The sequence below is a fragment of the Plectropomus leopardus genome, chromosome 21 (genome assembly GCF_026936395.1).
Source record: "Plectropomus leopardus strain MGB_pleo_1.0 chromosome 21, ASM2693639v1, whole genome shotgun sequence".
Lineage (NCBI taxonomy): Eukaryota > Metazoa > Chordata > Actinopteri > Perciformes > Serranidae > Plectropomus > Plectropomus leopardus.
The window spans coordinates 21,990,314-22,012,742 of record NC_142196.1 but is presented as its reverse complement, the minus strand read 5'-3'; the positions used below and the strand labels follow the sequence as shown (position 1 = coordinate 22,012,742).

Genomic DNA, 22,429 nt, shown 5'->3' with positions numbered 1-22,429 from the left:
GCAGAGAGCCACAAATGTGGGCCCCAGAAGGAGTCATTAGTATTGTAAAACCACCAGCAAAACCCCTCTAGCTCATATATTGCAGTCATTTTCTGCTATAGGATGGTTAAAATTTTCTCGTCTTTTTAAATCCATGATGGGAGCTCATGAAATATTTATGGAGCTGGGCAAACAACAGGATGTGTAATTATCATCACAGACAAGAGTACACAATGGCTGCAATCAAGCCACTTCTGTCTTTCTGTCAGTCAACCGAGGGAAAGGTTAAGTTTCACTCCTACTCTGCTAATTTCTGCTGACCTTTCCGGGGTGATGTCTGAAACCCGGCAAAGTTTCTCCACATTTCTCGACACTTATTAAATCACTCAAAATACAATCAGCAGCGGGCTGTCTAAAAATAAACACTCTCCGCCTGTCCTGCACAAACAGGGAGCCCTTAACAGAATCCTCTGAAAAGTGTTGCCTGGATGAGACGCTGACACATCCTGACACATTACTATGACACTGGCAGAGATCCAAAGCGGGAGAAGAGACTTGAAAGCACAACAAGGCCATGGAAAAGCATCTTGAGAGTTTACATGGAGTATTTCTGTTGCTTTTAATGTGCTGATTTCCCATATGAGATGGTGTGATTCAGCACGGCTTGAAAATGTTTTGCATTTTTACCGCAGAGATGGTGTGTTGGGGAAATTTAGTTACAAATGTGGGCTGCAGAACTGCCATCTCTGATCAGAACAGTAAAATATGCATCTCTGCATAATACAAGGAGACTTTAAGTGTGTCTACAGCAAGTTAAAGTTATAAATAATAATACAAAAAGTGTCATTTAACTGCAATAACTCTGGTTTGAACAATGAATTTAAGACTTTTTTCACTATTATGCTCTCTTAATGTGACATCTGTATTATATTGGTTATCCTGACAAATATTGTGTAGTTGTGTGCTGCTGCAGTTAAGTCTTGTAGACTGGCTATCATAAAACAAAGCAGAATTAGGACTCTACCCCGTGTAGTGTACAGGCTACACAATGTTCCACACTTTATCCTAATATATGCACATTTGTGCAGCACGCTGACTCATAGTCTAATCAAATAATCCATTTCATGGGGGAACCAACTGTAAGCACAAGTGGGTGTGAGTGGGGCTGTACTGTATTGAGGACAGTGGAGTCATGTCCTCAGTAATAGCTGCATTTTTTAGTTTGTTTTTTTTTTTTTTTTAGATGTAATTGGTGCTCTATAAAGTGATTTAAGCATTTCTCAACTCAAAGTTTGACCACTTTTAGGGCTGCAACATAACAAAGTGTTAGAAAGTCTGAGAAACAGAGTTTAAGACTTTCAAGGTGGGAAATAAAATTTACATAAAGCATAGACATAGAGTGCCCCAGGGATGACGTTTTTACTGTAGGCCAACCCGAAAGCTAACATCGCCCTGGTTCCCTCGCCCAAAAGCCTATGGGACTTTTCCATGGGATTTAGATCATTGCAGAAAATCAGATCTGTGGTAAACAAATGTTTATAATACTTAGCCTAAATGTGATCACCAGAAGTAAAAAGCTAATTAACAACTACACTGTGGGTATATATACACGTATATATACACTAGGGCTATGAACGAACTACACTGCAGTTGCGTTGCCACCACTATGAGACTGTAAAGCCTTGTTTGGCGCGGCGTGTTCTGTAGTCTTATTTAGTCAACTGTTGGGTGGGTGCTGAGGGTGCTGCATTACCTCCAATTGACAACAGTTGAAATTACATGTTCTGAAAAAGTTTACTATTTTAAGATAAATAATGGCCTATCTGAACAATTTAATAAATTAATAAATTCTAAATTCTGAATAGCACATGATAAGGTCCCTGTAAAAAAAAAAAAATATCTGAAAAATAAATGTTTGATTTAATCAGTTTATCCGAATTTCAAATATGAAAACGTCATCTAGTGCAAGAGTTGGGGTCATTTAATTTGGTGAGAGATTTGTGGTAACTGGAGCTAATTAATAGTGCAGACACTGAGAAATACCATATTTTTGCCAGGGCAGTTTTGAAGTTGCTGTTTTGATCCATAAAATTCCTTGGAAGTGACAAACTTCCACTTTAGGGGCAAAGCCATGTGGATGTAGTGTAGAAAAACTGTTTGTCTACAAGACAAATCAAATTATATAAAATTATTTTATACTTAACCCCAAATATTAACATACAATACCCTGTTGACTTGTTATCTTATGGTTATGTGGTGGTCGACTAGTAACAAACATAAATCACAGTATATAGCATATTAAGGGAAAAGAAAGAGAAAAAAACATGCTATGGCATGAAGTCCAAATAAAACAGATTTATTTTCCTTCATTTCAGTGTTTGTGGCTGAAATCTGGAATGCAGCAGCGATCCCAGCGACCCCTCTGGCATATTTTTGGACCTGCTTGTGGCTATATAACACTGCCCTGGGTAAAATGACTGTCTATTTAGTTTCCACACACCACTCAGAAAAAGTAATGACCCTCAAGTTGATCTGAATTATTCCTTCACAGTGCTCTCCTGCCTTAAAATCCCCCCACGTTTGAGGGCCTTTCAGCTCATTTTTATGACCACATCATAATGGAATTGGTCACAAAAGAAAATCAGAGAAGAATCCCTTTTTCAACCTTTCCCCCCTACTGTCTCATTTGCATTACTGTTGTTTCACTTCACTGCTTTTCACAGCAAGCGGAAACTTGCTCTCCAAACATGTCAGGAAATTATGATTTATTTTTAATATAGAGTTGTGCTTCAAACCTTTTCTTATCATCTTCCTCTGCAGGGTTAAAGGAGCAGTTTGACACTTGGAAAATGCACTATATACTAATAACAATGACAGCTCACTTAGGTTAACACCAAGGTTTAAAACAGGGGGATGCAGCTGGCCCAGCACTGCTGAAAAGTTACAGAGAGGAAGCTGTTTTTCTCACCTTTAGACAGACACAGGGTGTATTCCTATTGTTTTTCAGTCCTTATGCTAAGCTAACCAAGAAGCTCCAAATTTAGTGTACAAATGAGAGCATGGTGTCGATCTTATCTTATAAATTAGGGCTGTATGATATGAGGAAAATATGTGATGATATGAGATGATATTATTTGATGAATAATCATATATTAAAGTGTTTTCAGTTCTGCAATTCTGCTGATTTGAGTAGTACAACAAACTGCCAACCTGCAACCTCCAGGGCTGAAAAAGTAAAGCCAACACAGAAGTGCCAAAAACTGCAGTTCCTCTAATGGCCACTTGAGGCTGGCTGCGAAACTCGGTCAACCCCTTTTCAGCAGAGATAAGCATGTTTACAGACAAGACCGTGCAAAAAACAGTTTTATCTCTATAGCTAATTTGAACATTCGTGACAATTGTACAGGAGGTGAATTTTTATACAACTTACCCGTTTACATTTTAATATGGCCCAAAGATACTCATATTTAAGGGCATTGGAGCTTGAGTAACAGGCTGTTTGCAAAACTGTGCTACAGTCAGTGAATCAGATCCATTAATTTTTATTTTAGAAATTAAATAGTTTTTTTCACACCTGGTTTTTGTTTAGTTTTTTGTTTGTTCACACACAATGGTTGCTCAAAAAATCACCATAGTACAAGATTGCAATCTTTTAGTGATGTGTTTAAGTTGGCATCGCAATTACAATAAAAGAGAAGCAATATATTGTACAGCAAGAATACCACTTTTCCAATTTTTTAAACTATGCCTTTACTGTAAAGCTCTAGGAGAGGAAAATGCTGTGGAGCAGCACTTAAAACAGGCTCAGTCTGAAACCCTGTTCACTTACATGAAGTATTACAGCCATTTGGATCAAATATTTTTGCCTTGAGTTAAGAGGAACAAGAATGCTTTTCTTCCACATTGTACTGTATTGTACTGTAGTGCAGACTGCACCAAGGCAGCCCTCATGGTCACACTTTCTGCTCCTTAGCCAAAGCACAAGCAACGGCCTTCCATCAGCTGCCAGCGTGCAGACTTCCAGTCGTGCCTCTGAATTGAAATTGATTAAAACAACTCAGTCAGAGTCATTGAGTTTGGAGCTTTTTCCTTTTTTTTTGCACTTTTTGACAACAGGCTGTAGTCAGTACAAATATTATTAAAGTGACCTTCTCCTCTTCCTCCCACTCATGCACTTTACGCCAAGTGGCTGAGCTGGAGACACGTGCGAGCCAGAACATATTAGACGCCACTAATTGCAGCAGAAAGGACGTGAGGAAAGCAATAAAACTATGGCAACACAACTGACTGTAAATATATCTAGACTGTTTAACTTATTTAGCCTTTTCCTAAATATATGTGGCGTTTCAAGGTCTCTGCTGAATCCCACTGCTTTTCATTATTACCACAGCAGTAAGACAGGTTAAAGGGGTATTTCAGATTTTTGGGTTGTATAAGGTACTCATTCATAGTCAGTGTATTACATACAGTAGATGTTACTTCACGTGCATCCAGTTTGGAGAAGCAGGCTGGAGTCTGACACAGAAGCTTAGTAAGTGCTGTGGATGGAGTCATTAACAAAATGTATTTTAGCCAAGTAAAAAAGTCTCCTTTATAAAAATCCATTTCAGATTAGGTGTTCGCTATACTGACAGTATTTTCACAGCTTTATCTTTCTGTCAGACAGCCTGTTTTAACGTGGAAGCCATTCTTGGCCTAAATTCCCCATCTCTGTTTTTGTCAAAACCTCCAAACTCCATTGATAAAAATGGTAATTTTAGCTCACTGAACATGGAACTTGCTGGTCTGCCACAGCTTCGATCAGTGAGTCAATTTGTGTTATTGTGACATGGATCTAATAAACTTGGGTACAACATCCTGTTTGATGTATGCAGACTGCATGATGACAACGCTGACTGAACCTCCAGCTATGACGTATGTCCATCGATATGAATATGCAAAAACAAAACACTCATTAATGTTCATCATCCATCTACGCTGCTGTAGTGGTGAAAGTGTCTGGGATAGCCCGCAGTGTTTACTAGGCTTTAAACTAATATTGTTTCTTTTTAGGTGGCCAAAAAAGTTTTTTTTGCTGGCCCCATCCACAGCAGTACATTACTTAGTTTCTGTGTCAGACTCCAGCCTGCTTCTCCAAATTGGGTGCATACTGACTGACATCTGTTGCTTATACTTACTATGTATAAGCGCCCAATACAAACCCACTTCAAAAAATTAAACTATCGCTTAAATGCAGAGCTGTCTGATATAATGTAGCTGTTATTTATTGCATGTGCAAATGGATGTTTAATGCTAGGATATGAATAAAAGAGTCAGTGGAGTCTTCTGCTAATAAGACCATGCATTGTTGTGAATTACAGCAACATCACCTACAATTTGTAACTACACCTTGCTTTAATAGAATCTCAAGCCACTTTCAACCCTCCTGCAGCATGTCTCTGCTCTCCTGTGTGCCACTGCATGCAAACTGTCTCAAATGAAGGCTGATCTTGGCAAAACTGTGTTAAAATCAAAGTGTGGTGAGACCAAGTTCTCCACAGAAAACGGGAAAATCTGCTCAGATGCGACAGAAGAGACTTTTGTCGCTTTCTTGTGTACTTGCATTAAGTTAAATTGCTGCATCTGCAATAACAGCTGGCAATTCAAACACAAAAAAGTGAGAAAAAGAGAGAGAAAGGCGAGACATAACACCTACAGGCATTTGTTCCTATTTTTCTCAGAACTAACTTTATGTTTTTGCAGTAAACATGCTGTGTTGTGGTTGTATAGGCTACATAAATTGATTAATTGCTTTGGCTTAACCACAAGCATCCTCCATATGTTACTGTTTAGATTCCCTCCATACTGTGTCACTCTAATAAATTTATTATGTCCAATGCAGTTAAACACTTTGGATTTGTGATAAAGCGATTATTGTTTTTTTTCCTCCATGAATGGGAGCTAAAATAAACCGAAATCTGGCAGGTCAATCCCTTTCAACTCTTCTCATTGTCTCACGCAGTCAGGATGATGTTACTGGATGTGAGTCTTATCTGTAAATGTGCCCAAATCAGAGCTAACACGGAAGAAGTGGCTTGCCAATAGATAAAGAGAGAGAGACAGACAGCTAAATAATCAGCCTGCAAAGACCTGGCAGTGAAATGTAATTACTGAATGAATGGACAAAGCATCTGTCTTTCTGGAGGCTTCTGCTGGGATCTGTAAGGACAGAGAGACAGGCAGCGCTGCAGGAAGGTGGAAAGTGAGAATGGAGGCAATGTGTGGGAGAAGGTGAAGGAACCAAGGGTAAGAAAGCACTGAGGGCATGTCTCTCTATGTCTCATCAAGGCACTAGTGGGCTGTTGTGAATCTGCTCTGGGTGATGTGGCAAAAGAAAGACAGACAACATCTTCTAAGAATTTAACTGTCACATAAAATATCTGTATTTGTGCGACTGTCCTTCCCCAAAATGACATCAAAGGTCTTTATACAAGTGGCTTAAAGGGATAGTTTGAGTTTTTTGAACTGGGGCTGCATGAGATACTTATGTATAGTCAACGTATTACATACAGAAGCCGACGGTTGGTGTGCTCCCAGTTTGCAGAGACAGACAGGGCGCACAGAGGGTGATATCAAAACGTATTTTAGCCACTTTTAAAATATGCTTACCTAAAAGATCAGTATCAAGTGGATGCTACATTTAGAGTTTTTTTTGCTGCTTTACCTCGCTGTCACACAGCTTTTTCTTTGGCACTACATTTCTCATCCGCCACCGGTCATCTGTTTGGGTCAGAAACAACTGTTAGCAGCTGTTACACAGTCCGACTGAAACAAAACTTTGCGTTGAAACACTCAATACAGTGTCCACTTAGATGGATATTGTATGTTTTAGGTAGGCATTACTGTTCTGTTTTGCCATTGTTTAAATGTCTACGTAGTCCCCTATGGTCGTATCTTGCTCGAATTTCACTAAATTGCCTCCACAATCTCAGGTATTTCTGCCCAATTTTGTTTGTAACTTTAAACTTTCATTAAAGGTGCACAAATATGGATGAAATGAATGCAGAGCGCGGACAAAGGCTCCATCTGTGTCTTTATACATATAAAGACAATATATCTCAACAATTAGGCAGAAAGAAATATGTGCATCATTGACCAAAATGAGTTGGAAAACATTAGCATATTGGATATTGCTAATAATTCCAATATTACACATCCCTATGCATACTGTATGTAAAGTTATTATGAAGAATCTTCATTTTACTTTTACCTCTAAATCCTGTTTGCTATGAATTTTTTATGAATGAGCATTATCAAGGTCTAAAAACAGTGAAAAAAAATAAGCTTCCCTCATGATTTTTCTTTTATCTCTGACATGAATTATCATTGTGTCTAACAATATCTGTTATGATTATATCAAACTGTATCTAGTATCATGAAAGTTTTAACTGGGTGCATCAGGTCTTCTTGTTTTATGTGTTCCTGAACAAGCTACGCACTCCTCAGGTAGTTATGAATCGTCCTAAGAGGTTTGTTTTGTATCAGAAATGTGAAAAAGTGTTTGACTCTCATCTGACAATATGCAGCAATGAATACTTTCTCTGAAACACATCAAAAATCCATCCATCCAGTGTCACCTTGGCACAAACACGCATGCTGAATCTTGAAAAATAATAACTGCTGAGGTTTACATTGAAATTTCTCACAGTCTTACAGAATGTTTCTGTCAGGAAGCTTATGTGTGTTTTTTTTTATTGTATTGCTGCACACATTTGCATCCTATATCACTTTCATTCTCTTCTTCAAGAATTAATTGGAAACTGAAATTGCTTTTCAAATTGTTTCAACTTGCATTGACTGACCTAATTAGTTCAATGATTACACTCGCTGGGAAGAGATCCCTGCCTAAATGATGTGACTAATTTGAATGAATATTTCAAACCCATATCTGCAATTAATGTCATTTACATATGTAATGCGTCTGCTTGATTACTTAATTATGTTTGTACTCCCTGATGATGTCACTGACAGGTGTCTTTTAGAGTATAGCACAATAAGAAGAGACCGAGCAGGTGTACTACAGTTCATTCACCCCATTCAGATGTTGCAGTGCATACAGATACTGCGGCTCTACCTGCATTACCAAGTTGTGGAGCTCCTGTGGCTTCCAACGACTTTACATCTTCCCCTGACAAATATATTCACTGTCATCCAGTGACTTGTCAGAAAGTGACAGAAATGGATTTTCCTTGCAGTTAGCTCCCCATGAAAAATATAAACAACAAATCTCTCTTCTTTTTTAGTTATCCGGTCACAACTTTGGACTGTTGTCGTGATGTTGCACAAAGTACCCGAAAAAGCTGAGGTGTAAGATGTTCCATTTGATGGCTTTTGTAATGCAGTTTGCAGAATTTGGGGGGATTTCTTTTTTTTTTAATGGAATGAAATTACTCATAATTGAATTTAGAGCAGGGGAAAAGCCAGACACTGTAAACATTTGGGGCTCAGCCCAGACTGGGGGCCTCCAGGGAAAGGCTTCCTTTGGGAGATTTTTATCCCAATTTAAAGGAGCTACACATTCAGGTTCTCACCTTAAGTCGTCACATATTGCTGTTTTGGACTTCTGCGTCTACATGTTAAGCTCTAGGTATCCTCCTGCATCTGTTGATGTTCTGGGATGCTGCTACGGTGATGTAAACCAAAGCACATGGTGGGATAACCCTGCATGTGTTTATGTTTAGGCAGCATGAGCACGCTGCAACCAACGCTGGAATGTCAATAAACGCACATGCTGGCATGGATGGTTAGGATTAGGCAAAAGAGTAACAACGTAAGGTGTAGAAAATAAACATCCCAATCAGATATGAACACTGCACTTATGCATGAAAGTCCAGGGTTTGTTTGAACCATCCTCCTCCAGAAACTAGAGAAAAAACTACACTAAACATAACACATTTAAATTTGATTTTTTTCACCTTCTATTTAATTTTTTTTTTTTTACTAATTTTCAGGTGAATTTCTTGTACTTTTTACAGATCTCTTGCTAATTTTTGGATCAGTTCTTTTTTCATTGCTCAGTGCCTTTTTCCCATGTTTTTATTAAATCTACGAAAATTATTGAAATTAAATTATGTGATGAGGACTGGTGTGGTTATTTTAAAGCATGTCTTGATTGAATTTACAGAACAATTATGACATATACTGTTACCATGATATAATATTACATATAACATGTGGAAGATTTTGGCTGTATTGCCCAACATTATGTTGAGAAAATTAACAGGATAAAAAATGCCTTCAAAAGCCAAAAAGGTTTGAAACCACTGATTTATGTGTGAAAGAACTCTTCAGTGTTTTTTAAATGTGCTATTCTCTGTTTATTCACGTCTGGAAGATGCAATGTAGCGTGAACACTAACTGGCCAACAAAATGAGTAATGAACATAATCCAGAGAAACATATTACTATAAAGAGGCAGAGGAATTTACAAGTAAGTAAAATCAATATCCTCTAATAATGCTAGACCAGGCTACTCTGAGTGATACAGGTGCTTAATGATAAATGGATTTTTTTTTTTTTACTCCACAGTCAATGAGGCAAAAATCCAAACCACGTCTGTGCGCAGTGATGAGTGTGGGCTCATGATGTTTATTAGAGAAAGTGGATGGAAACAGAAGTAAAGGCTGTAATAGCCGCCGGTATTTGCGAGAACACACAGCAATGAGCTCCATGATTTCCTCTGATGTCAAAACCTGGAGGAAAAATCAATATGAAGAATGAAGCCTTATTTACACACTCCACCTGATTGACTGTGGCTCACTGCAAGATGTCAACAAGCTATTAATGTTTCAGGAGAAGATTGCTTTTTGAGGCTAAGTGGGGAATTAAGCGATGGGCGTTCTATTTTTACACATAAACACACTGGTGAGTAGGGCTACATTTTAGTGAGACAGATGTTTTTTTTGTGTTTTTTTTTTTTTTTAACTCAGATTTAGCTCACAGGGCCTCTGTAGCCTTGCAGAGTGTAATCAGACAGACATTTGCCATTCTTAATCTCAATCCGGTGAGCGTGCAATCCTGTTCTGGATGCATAATTGCAAGGACATGTACACGCACACGAAAACACACAATTGGGATTACCACAAAGGAGCTGGGTTCACTTTGTGTCCCAAATCCTGATACACAAGAGCTCAGAGGGCTGCACAGAGAAAGAACACGCGTCTGCTCTCCTAGTTAGTAAAAGTTGTGCACGACCAAGTAACTCCACAAAGGCAGACAACATTTAAAAAACTATGTGAACCCTCTCTGAATGAAAAAGCCCCAAGTCTGTCCATATGCTGTAGTCAGTTAAGGATTCCCTGTCAGGCTCAATCAAAGTTTGAATGTGGAGCGGAATACATTTTCGCCATCACCAACAGTCCCTCGCTACCCCTGAGTGAACCGTTTGTTGAGAGAAACATAAAAGGTTTGCTCGGTGGACATGTTTTTGCCCTCAGGGGTACACAAACTCAATAGCTGGCTAGCTAGCTAGCTTTCTCTCCTTGAGTGCACCTGTGCTTTCCTAGTGGCAGACACTGAAAATTGAGGTCATGATCCTCGTGAGTATGTGAGTCAAGATGCCTCTGTGTTGAAATATCTCTCTTTTTTCAGTTTCTGGGTACATCTGCTTGAAATATCTACTCTGGATATTTCTACATATAGACCTTCTTTTTTATTACTGAGTGCAGCAAATATAAGGGTGCTTCTCCTTATGAGAGTTTGCAGCAGTTCACAGTTCACTTAGTCTAGATATTCTTTTACATTATTAGCAATAATACATCTGTATTAATTTCTATGTCTATACACTCATTTACACTGATGAAGTTAACTACTAACACTTAATACAAAAGAGGAAGTAAGAGTCTGTACACGGTCACCGAAATGCCAAACAATGTTGAAGAAACACTGATTTGCCACATGAAATTGCTTTATTTAGAGTTTTTACCGGTTTAAAGGAAGAGACTTCTGTGGATAGTTTGGCTCTCAGTAAAAAATCTCCTTTACGCTGAAGGAATTCTAGAAAAGTTTCAGCTGGTTGCAATCTGCAATCCTCACCGCAAGTCACCAGAGCAGATAAGTACGGACAAAGGCGAAGCCCTCTGTCCATACTCACGTTTTCTGAAAGCTTACAGATACAGACGAAACGTAGCAATAACACTGGAGATTGTAGAGGCAGTGTAGCATATTTCAAGCCAGATACGACCTTAAGGGAAGATGAAGACATGTAAAAAATGGCAGAGCAGAACGAATCAGTAATATAGTGAAAAGCATCCTCCGTACATTATTACAATGCATGGAAGTACAAGGGCGATCAGTTTAATGTTTAAAATGGAAATATCTATCTTGGTATGTAAAGGGAGTATAAATGAGACCCAACTCCCCTTATATCTTTCACACAGCTTCTTTAAGTCAACTTAAAAAACATTCTGTTGCATTAAAATGAACCATCTCACCGTCTCAGTCTGAATTCTGTAAGTAATTTGGTGTCCCACCTTAAGAAAGAGACATACTAAAACTTGGCATTGAAATCTCTACTGTCTCCTTCACAGTAGTAGTAACAAGCAACACAACAAACCAGCATAAAATATTTTAGTTTGTCAACCCTTTGGCAGAATTTTGCATAAAGTGACTGTCCAGCCTGACTAAACGTTAATTTGTGTGCAGACATGATGTGACTCTATTTATGGTTATAAACTTCAAAGTTTTTAAACCTCTGACTTCCGTTTCAAACTGCTTTATGAACATGGGCGGATAATGAGACAATGGGCCTCAGGGCACAGACATGTAAAAGCCCTCCCACCCCTCCTGCATGGGAGCAAGACACCCAGACTGAGAGAGACGCACAGCTACAAACGATGCAGCCAGACTCAAAGAGAAAAATACATTACAGACAGTGAGGCTTTGTGGTTTTGTGTCTTTGTGCAGTTATTTTGTGTCTTTTTGCTTCTCTTTGCTGTCAGTTTGTGTCATTTTGGTTGTTTTGTCTCTCTTTATACTCATTTGTTTTCTCTTTGAATTAGTTTCGTGTCTCCTTGTAGTCAACATGTGGCTCTTTGTAGGTAGTTTGTGTATCTTTGTGTTTGTTTTGTTTTACTTGAAGTCATTTTTTTGTTGTTTTGTAGTCATTTTGTGTCTTCCTTGTGTCTGTCTTTTTGATCAGATGAAGTCCAGTTTCTTTGTAACTTACTTCTTACAAACTATTTCACTAGTTTATTCATTATTAGCTATTTCAACCAATCATAGTACATTTATCCATCTTATCCTACCTTTTATAGATTAATTTTTGCTCATTCATTTATGATACTTTAACTGTTTAGACCCCGAGGGCGTCCTCAGAGGTACTGTGGGAGGCCGCCAAATTATCGCTTGATCATTTTTTGTATTTTCTTTCCAAGACTGAAAATACACATTCACAAAAATCCAACATATTTTGCCTTTTGCAACAACTTCTCTTTGTTGAAGTTGAGCTTTCTCCCTCACCTACCTGAAAAGCGAATTCAGGTCAAGACTGCAGCCTGAGGCTGATACCGATACACCGCTTGACAACCTCCATTTGCCCAGTTTAATATGCAGTTCAATTTTATGCAATACATGTAGTAGAAGGCTGTATCTCTAAGGGGTCCTTGGCCTGAAAAATGTTGAATACTCCTGGTTTAGACTCCTCTGCTAGCCTGTTAACTTGATTTCACACACTCTTAATTGCCACACAAAGTTTACAGGTTTTTTATGAAATTATCTGATCTCTACATTTTCTTCACATCCCCACAACAACTGCAGTAATACCCCACAGAGTGCAAGTACCCCTGGTAGAGAAATACTAGCCTAATAAGTTTGGGTGGCCAATAAACCCATTTTAAGCTTACAACTAGAGCGGACACCATATGTATAGCACAGCAGAGTATATCAGGTCTATTGAGATGGTGGTTTTCAGTACTTTAGTGCCTCCATAGCTGGTTAGAAGCAGGTGAGCGACAGCTGAGGCTGGCGGGACGGCAGCGCGAACAGCTGATCCCTGCAGAACCAGCCTGAAGCTGACCCAGATGAGGAAGCTCCACTGTAATCGTGCTCCCTGAGGTAATCTAGACAGGACATTATCTGCTTCGCTGAGTCTCTGAAGCATCTGGAGGGCTCCGCCACCTGCTCTGGAAGGCCCCACGCCGCTCCTCTGCCTCTTTTTATTTCAGGTTTGTTTGTTTACTTTTCTGCCCTGGGACTCAGCGAACATCACACAGCCACTTAGACGTATCAGACACGTGCCTGAGAACTATGGATTTCCTCGCTGTCTTTGTTTATCTTGACCTTTGTCTCCTCGCTGTGTCCTGATCACCAATAAAAAAGTCACACAAAGACTCTTCTACCCTAATTGCCAGGAGGAATGCTCTGCTACTTATCTAACAGCAAACAAAAATGATTCCCCCAATTAAATGTTCCCCGTGCATGGTGGTTCTACACTTATTATATTCATGCCCGGGTCACTTCTAAATTGCCAGTGGTGCTTGCTTTTGCATCTTAATGTTAAATTAATTAAGTGAGCCTTATAGGTTCCCTTTGGCGACCAAGAATGTTTTAAAGTCTTTTATTCTAAGCGGCATCTGAATTTTAAACTCTACAAATTGACCTATGCGACCTGCTCTGTGCTATTTTTATGTTTCATCTTTTGTATTCATTATCTTTTTAATGCTGCTTTTAGCATTTTATAGCGCCCTTTGTTTGATGGTGCTCTGCTGCTACTATTTGCTCTGCTGTGTTCCATGTTTGGTGCTTTTATATGCTTCAGTAAAGACAATTTTTCACCCTGGTGGGGAGAAATTATACACAAGTTATTTTAGGAGCACTGAAGAAGATATTACTCTTGCTTTTTGCTGAAGACCTTAAAAGCATTTTCATAAACTACCAGGAATCAGGCAACTATGGTGATGTTTTCTTATCACGGGAATAAAATAGCGCACACGCAAGTCAGAAAAGAAAGAACTACCTTACTATTCAATCTGCTTTTGAATGTTGCCTCTGTTTTGTTTTCCTGTCACTCGTCTGATGATTTTTATGTATACATGTTTGTCTATGCATTATATTCATAATGTTTTATGGAGCTACATTGCTGCGTTCTGCCAAAACATTGCAGCCACATTTCCATATTTCTATATATAAAGACGAGCTGAGACTTTCCATTCTTTGCAGAATACGAGCGAGTCATCTTTAGCACGGTCATCTTCCCGCTTGAGGGTTAAACTTTAATGATGATGATCCACAGACGGATATGAAAAACACATATTAATATGCCAAAAAGTTAAGAGTGATGAAACACAAATACGGAGCCTCACTATTTTCTAAAATTATGGTTTAATAACATGGGGCTGAGGAGGGAAAGATGCTGCTGCAGAAAATTTCATGATGTGAATTTTGATTTAGAAGAGAAACAACATGTATCAGTGGCAACTACAGTGAATCTATATGTAATCTGAAAACTAATTCTGGATGTTTTGATCCCATGTGATGCTGCTGCTGAATGTAATTTGATGAACAGTGTGATTAGAAAATTTCATCGAATATGACGAGCTAAAACAGATGTCGCCTGGAAGCTATCAGGTGGGCCTGATCAATACTTGTTACACTGAGCTGACAAAGTAGTAAAACAGCATTAACTCGACTTCCTTCCCTTAAGAAAGAATTTTACTCCAAAGTGTAAAGAGCCATCTGTCTTTGTGAGTCTAGGTTATACTCCTTATCAGACAGCATGAACCCTAATTCCTCCCAAAAATAGACAAAGTAATTCCTCTGTGAGCTCTTGATAAGGAAAAATGGAAGTGATTGCAGCTTAATTGGCCATTTTTAAACTGCATTTAAATGGCTGTGAGTTTCTCCTTTCACACAAACACATGAACACACACCAACTCTTGCTCTAGTTTCCTAATTTCAACCCAAAATGAATGCTGATGTGCATTTCTGCAAACCAGTTAAGTAGCATTTATATCTCATTATGTCTCATTATGTGTATTTCTAAAACACTTTAGTTAACGTGTGGTTATGTTTCAGCACAGAAACACTTGATTATGGTTGAAAAAAAGATCATGTTTTGGCTTAAAATATCCAGATTTGGTGCCACAATCATGACTGACAATGCTACTGATGTCTCCCATAGAAACAGTCAGTCCCCAACTGTTGTCTGCAGTTTGGTGACTGTCTCACCAAGGTGTCTCCTCCTCCTGATGAGAAACTCGGCTCATACATCTTTAGGGTGGGAATCAGCACAATACAATACTGTTACAATATTATCACAATATTATTGCGATATTATCACAACATTATCATGATATTACACAATACAACACCATACTATTGCAATTTTAAATATTGAATTTGGCTTACTATGGTGATAACATATGTTGCATTTTATTACCCTTTTCAACTGCAAATTATGGGAAAACTTCTTATCTTATCATCTTATTAGATAAAAACAGATGTTGATATACCAATACTTTACAACTCATTTGGCTGATAACTGATATCCACTTTTTTCCCCGTCTGATTTTAGTGATCATCAAGCCTCTTCTGTAGTGGATTTAACATAATTTTATGCATACTCTCATCATAATGACCCACAAGCAGATGGCGAGATAAAATACAATGCTTTTAAATATATGTAATACTCATTCATTGTGCAAAAATAAGGAAATACTTCAACTTAGGGATGATGTTTTGTATGTTCACCTATACCAATGACGTGTAGATATTATTGTGCATCCCTAGTTTATTGTATTTGCAGTACTCTTGATTTATGTGATAAAATAATAAATACTTTGCAGGTTTTTATTGATACAATATTACCACACAAAATATCAGGATACTGTGCTGTGTAATCAAGACTATGTCACTTTAGAAACAAAACAAAATGTACTAATGTCATATTTGTGGTTTGCAGAAATGTACAACATCAACTTGAGATTCTAATCAAAAGTCAAATTAAAAGAATAGTCAGTAAAACAATCACTGCTGTCTAAAGTCTCTCAGTGTTGTCTTTAGCATCTTGTCAGCTTATAAAGAATGGCACAGTCATTACCAAATGTTAATGAAATAGAACTCAAACTTCCATGTGAAATTGTAAAAGTACAATCAGGTCTCAGCACGTCAGTGCAGAAGGCTCATTTAAGTGCCGCACCATAACTCAAATGGTTCCCATAATAGACACTGGAAAGTCATTCAGCCTGACCCTATTCTTCAGATATGGGTTTAATTGCCCACAATATGAAGAGTAAGATCCCCTCACTTATCAAATTAACAGCTCAGAAAAGGACAGGAAAGTACTTAGCACTCGTTTCAGTAGAATGAGTCATGCCAAAGGTAAGCTGTTTATCTGGTAAAGGGAGGGGGGGGGGCTCATTGAGAGAGTGAAACATGATGCACACGCCAGTTATAGTTTGATACTTGATGTCATGTAGATATGGACATGTGCGCCCAGCTGCTAAAGTCCAGATAAAAGAAGCTTATTTGTTTGTCTTTCTTTTGTCCAGATCTGCTAAATGGAGAGCACTTTATCTATGTTTTTTGTAGTCTTCTATAAAGGGCAACGCTCTGTTATAAAGATGCAAATACAACATTATCAGCTGGCCTAATGTATCAGGTCTCAGTCAAAGAAGCTGAATGTGATTTTAGGTAAAGTGCATTACTAATGCAGCAATTTCATGGAATTTATCATAATGCATTTTCTAGATTTATACAAATGAATACAAATGCAGACAATAGCACTTACATGTTGTTTTGTCTTTGTTTCTATTCTTCATCTTGTGTTTTTGGTTTAGGAACCACTTCTTCTACTCCTCCGAAACCAGTTACTCCCTCAGTTATGACTTGACGTTGCAGCTACCAGACATTCGATTGATGTCAGTTCATAAAAGGGCATTTACAATGAAACTTTCAACTGCTTTTGTGCATATATGGAGCAAGAAGGCCAATAAACCCACAAAAGCTCCACTGCTGCATCTTATATAACATCTCTCAGACTCCCTTTCAACATCTTACAGATCATCTGTTGAAGTAGTCATCTTAAATTTGGGTTCTTTTCTTGTTCTTCAGCCTTAAAGGAATACTTCAAACACAAAATGCCCATTTGGATATAATTTCCTCACCCAGTATTACCATAAAATTTGTGATAAAGCTCTGTTTCTCTTGCATACCTCAACAGTGAACGAAAAATCCAAAAATGGACATTTATTTATGTTATGTCTTATGTTTTAAATAGTAAGGTTTTATCATAAATGCATGTGATTAGAAAGTACTGAGCATACCACTAGATAAATCAGACTTTGATTATACTGCATGAGTTGTGTGAGAGTTTGTAAACGGATGTTTTGATATAGTTTTGTGGTTGTTAAACAAGGAACCCTTTAACTTCCATCAAGTATTTTCTACATTTTGGATTCTGTGTTCACCCTAGAGGCACAAGCAATGTTTTCAATATCAGAACATCAGTTTACAAACTCTAGCACATCTCCTGCAGTATGATCCAAGTCTTGTTTATGCAGTCATATGGTCAGTACTTCCAAAGTACATGCAATTCTACTAAAACCTTAGTTTTAAAAACAGAACTGAAGGTGGAACTTTATCCATGCTGTCCTCAAAGCCAGACTCCATTCACAAAAACAATATTTTAGGGGAGTTGCTGGTCTACCATAGCCTCAATAGGTAGTTTATTTGTGTTATTTTGTGATTTTGGTGAATATGAACTTACCCTTTTAAACACTGAAGTCACAAAACAACTGTTTGAGGCAGCAGTAGACCAACAGCTGCCACATTTCCAAATTACAGTTCTTTGTGAATGGTGTTCTGCTTTGAAGAGAGGATAGATAAGTTTCACTTTTATTTTTAAATACTAAGGTTTTAGCAAAAATGAATGTTTTTGGGAGGCAGTGAGTATGCGACAGGAGAAATGAGACTTGGATAATACTGCACAAGTTGTTTAGGAGTTTGTAAGAGTTTGCCGTTGTCAAAAATGGACCCCTGTGACTTCAGTTCATCAAGAAATTTTCACCATTTTTGAATTCTTCATTCACTGCGAAGACATTAGAGATAAACAAAGTTTTCTTAACAAAATCAGCATTACACAGGGTGAATCACTGATATAAAAATGGTCATTTTGTGGGTGAGGTATCCCTTTGATAGCTGGTATTTTGATTGAAAGTATGCACAAGCATGTGTACTAAAACTGTGACTAAACAGGCTGGACTGAGGCGAAGCTTGTTAAAAATACAACAGAAGATGCATCTTGGCTCGTAACATTTGCCTATGTGGGTTGCAGTGTTCAGACCTACAAAATCCAACATCCCATAATAATTACCCAACATGTGAACGCAACACACAGCACATCAATTGTGTTTACATTTGTCAAACTCTGTCATGCTGAAACCTAAACTGTTGTTTCGGTCACATCCAGACCAACATTCGATAGTTAAGCACATGCTTAGTTAATACAGTTTGCTCCGGCGTGATGTTTTATTCATGGCAGCAGAGGTATATCCATTCATAAGCTATCATATTTCTCTGTAAGTCTCCTGTGCAGGTCTGGCTTGGCCTAGATAACAGGAAACCTGCCTGGAGGGGAGACACAACACCGCAGGACGTAATAGAAGCTATCATAATGCTTAGCAGGAGAGATGTCCAGGAGCTCATACTGTGGCGGAGTGGCAGAAACACCTCTCGAACCAGGAGCGTGAAGAAATGTCGATGGGTCGTGATGCAACGATGCGAGCTTTGAAGGCAAGATTTGAAATGAATGGATTGAAATGAAAAACGTTACTATTCACACGGCTAAAAATGTCTTTGTAAGAGGCTCGCTTTGATTGAATCGAGCAGATGTTTGTGCTTCGTTCTGCAGAGATAAACAACACAAAAGTGTGTTGCCTTGAAGAAGTTGTTGAAAAGAGAATCTAGGCACAATGCTGTGGTTTGAGGCTAAAAATAAAGGCCTTGAAAATTAGAGTCATTCTTCAAGTAGTGAAAGACTTATATGCGTTTAATTATTGTCAACTGAATCAGTATAGTAATTATTTTTCCACATTTAATCAAATCTAATCATGGGTAAAATATGAGACTTGATAATGAAGCAGAATCAAACTACTGGACTGGATTGTTGCTCTCTTCCTCTTAATAATTAGCGCTGGTATTTTCACACCTTAAATCTGTATGACAGATCTGTGACGCAAACACTGACTGCAAAGATTGTTTTTACAACTCTAAAACCATTATAAACCTCCCTGTGGCTCTTTTATCTACATCTGCTTTATGAGCTGTGTAGATTTAAAAGCAGACAGGGAAATCAATACATGATAACAGCTTTTCAATACCTGATAAAATGTCTCATCCTAATTGCTCTAATCACTTTGCCTTATTAAAAGTTTACCTGCCTCATCCTGCATTCAATATTTATCATTTCAGCACATTAAACTGATTCTGATCTACCACGTCAGCTTGTTTAACGATGCTGGGACCTAACGGTCTGTGCCCACGCTCAATGGTCCACTCTCATATATTTTATAGGTTTGCAACATTGTTCTGATGAAAACTGTGTTCTGTTAAAGTGAATACATATGGATCAAAATGAAATTCATGAGATGTCATGTACAAGCTGAAATCCTCCTGTTGCAATAGAAAGTGAAGCCAGCACTAAGCAGAGATTTAGACTAGTCCTGGAATAGTCCAGGAAAAGTCAGATAAGATTTTGCACTTCTTTTTGTCTCCTTAACCCTTCGAAATCTGAGTAAATTGGCTTGATTTTTTTTTCTTCAAAATCATGGGAAGAAGGGAATGAGCAAGGAAGGAAAAAAAGACCCAAAAATTAGCAAGAAATAAAGTAAAAATAAAAATAAAAACAATATTATCAGAAAATTAGCAATACTACTACGACTACTACTACTACTACTACTACTAATAAAATAAATTATTTTTAAAAAGGCAAGCATGACGTGGAAAATGTGTTTTGAAAGTTATAAAGAATCTGTAAATTAATTTTAAATACACAATTATAATAATCATACATTTGGGGTTTTTTCCCCAGCTTTTTTCTTTTCCCTTGGTTGCTCATTGTATTTTTTCCTTGTTTTTGAGAACGTTAGCACCAATTTACTCAGGGTTCAAAGATCTAAACACTTGTGAAAGGTGTCTGAAAAAAGCACAAGAAAAGTGATGCTGCCCTACGTTTCAAAGGGTTAAAGACTAGGAGAAGGTACATGGACACACGGAAATGTTAGCTCGAAATCTTTTCCCAGAGAATACACACAGCAGCCTACAAAACACAGGTAAACATAATGTAGTCCATGCCCTGCTCTAAGACTCTATGACAACTGTTTACTCGTGTTTGCATTTCCTGTAGCACACCAATAATCTGAAGATAAACCTGCCTCTTGGAGGATTAATTCACTCTAAGTCCTCTTTTAGTCCTGTCAGTGGCTCTATTCATTTCCTGCAAAATCAGATTTGACAAATCCAGGAGTATTTATGAATCCAGGCCTACCAAAGCCGATTTGAGTTTGTCCAGTAATAAGGAGGGCACTTAAGTGTAGCTATACTTGACATACAGTAGTGCAAACTGCTGTTATCCTTTTTTATTTTAACTTGGTAGCACAGCCTACTGCGGTTTAAAACCTGCTGCAGCACAGGGAAATTGTTATTTCTGCCCCTGCATGTCGACATATGGATGGAGTTTACTTTGTGGGAAATCATTACAGTCGTTACAGTGCATCCTTCCGAGGGACCTGCATGCTACTTACATTTACTCCTCAGCTGCGACGGCGTGAAGATTGTTGAACTCAAAACAAAGAACACATTGTGATCAAACGACCTGCGTGTGATTTCCAATCCTTGTTGTTGAATTGATGATCGCGTCACCTTTGTTTCTTTATTCAAATGAAGCATTACGGGCAGATCGATCAGATCAGGTAACCTTCAGATAACATTGATAAAGAATGCCTTCTCTAGTGAGCAATTTGGCCAGCCTTACGAAATAACACGTCAGCCACAGGTGCATATTTCTGTCACCTCATTCTTTATTGTAAATACAGAAACGTGTCACTTATATTATATACCTGCAAAAGGGAAAATGTCTGTTCGTCCTCGTCGATACAGAAAACAAAAACGCATTGAACTCCCCCAAGAATCAAAACTCTCTCGTCCACCAAGCATCATATAGTCAAAAAACGATACCATCCAAAAATACTTGACACTGCCACCAGCAAAAGTATAATGAAATCGAAAAAAGAGAGAAACACAAAAAACAACAAACCTGTGAGCTCCGCTGCAAGAAAAGTAGCACGTTAAAACGGCATCGGGCTTTAAAAATGATTCCCCTTTATAAAGAAAAGAAGAACAAAGTAAAAGCAAAGGGTTTTTTGATCGGTAAGATTCACCGACACATCAAAATCACAAAACTCGAAGGCAACAAACAACACTGCAAAATGCAAACCAAAGCATAGCAACAGCAAAAGTCGACAGAAACAAAAAAATAAAAAATGTTTCAAAACCACCAATAAATTGTTTGGAAAAATCTCAATACTGACAAAATCTGCTTGGTTTCGACCCTCGAAACAAAACTGCAAGCAAGTAAAGGCTTTCTCAAGACCGATCAAGCACCGATTACCCTCTTGGCACTCTCGATCAGAATAACTGCATGCTAAAAACTTGAAGCCTGCATGTGAAAAACGCTCAAAACCACCATGTCAAAGCTCAAATTCAAACACCAGCAAAAGGAGGAAAAATAAAAAAGGGGGCAATTAAAAAGACAAAAAATGCTTACAAAAAAGCCATTGAAAATGTACTCACCGAGCGGGAGTAAAATGTTGCAATAAAAATGTGATATGGCTCAAAATACAGTATGGCGGTGCAAGCCGAAATGCTGTGCCTTTTCTCTAGATCTCTGCCTCCAGTTCTGTCATGTGACTGATTCAGCCCCGACTTCCAGCAATGAGAGACCAGTGTTGAACAGCTGATGCTGAATGCTCTCCTAACGGCTTGGCTCTCTCCAAAAGTAAAAAGAGGTAGTCCTTATCATCCCACAGTTATGACTGAGCTGGTTCTGTGTTTTTCTTTGGCTTTTTGTTTTTTTGTTTTAAAGATGCAGACCTCACTCGGTGTAAGCGCCACGGCGCGATCCGGACATGCTTTCATTTCATTCAGTAAGAGCAAGAGCTGCAATGCGCGGCATATTTCTGCTCTTATGAGGAACGAAGGGACAGGCGTGTTGGTTTTTATGGGCTAGTTCACGTATGTGGCACATTCGGGACAAGCAAACAACAGTATCACACCCGTAGTACAATGCCAGCGTTGTCAACGGGACCGGGATTTGGCGAATGTGACAAACAAGCAACAGTAAAACACCCAGCCCATCCCTGTCCATGGTGCTGAGAAAGAATCCGTCACATCCAGTGCAAGCAAATAAAAGTATTACA

The 22,429-nt window shown here is 38.3% G+C and overlaps 1 protein-coding gene across 4 annotated transcripts in view; it reads right to left on the bottom strand.

Moving 5' to 3' along the window:
• Window positions 1–22,167, bottom strand: part of ralylb (RALY RNA binding protein like b) — a 123,138-nt gene extending 100,971 nt beyond the window's left edge. For 2 of the 4 annotated variants that reach the window (XM_088072105.1, XM_088072108.1), the window contains exon 1: window positions 21,804–22,167. The gene's annotated coding sequence lies outside the window, so the exon portion shown is untranslated. Of the gene's footprint in view, window positions 1–21,070 lie in introns of all 4 variants that reach the window. The other 2 variants (XM_088072107.1, XM_088072106.1) reach the window with 2 other exon arrangements.
• Window positions 22,168–22,429: the final 262 nt, after the last annotated feature.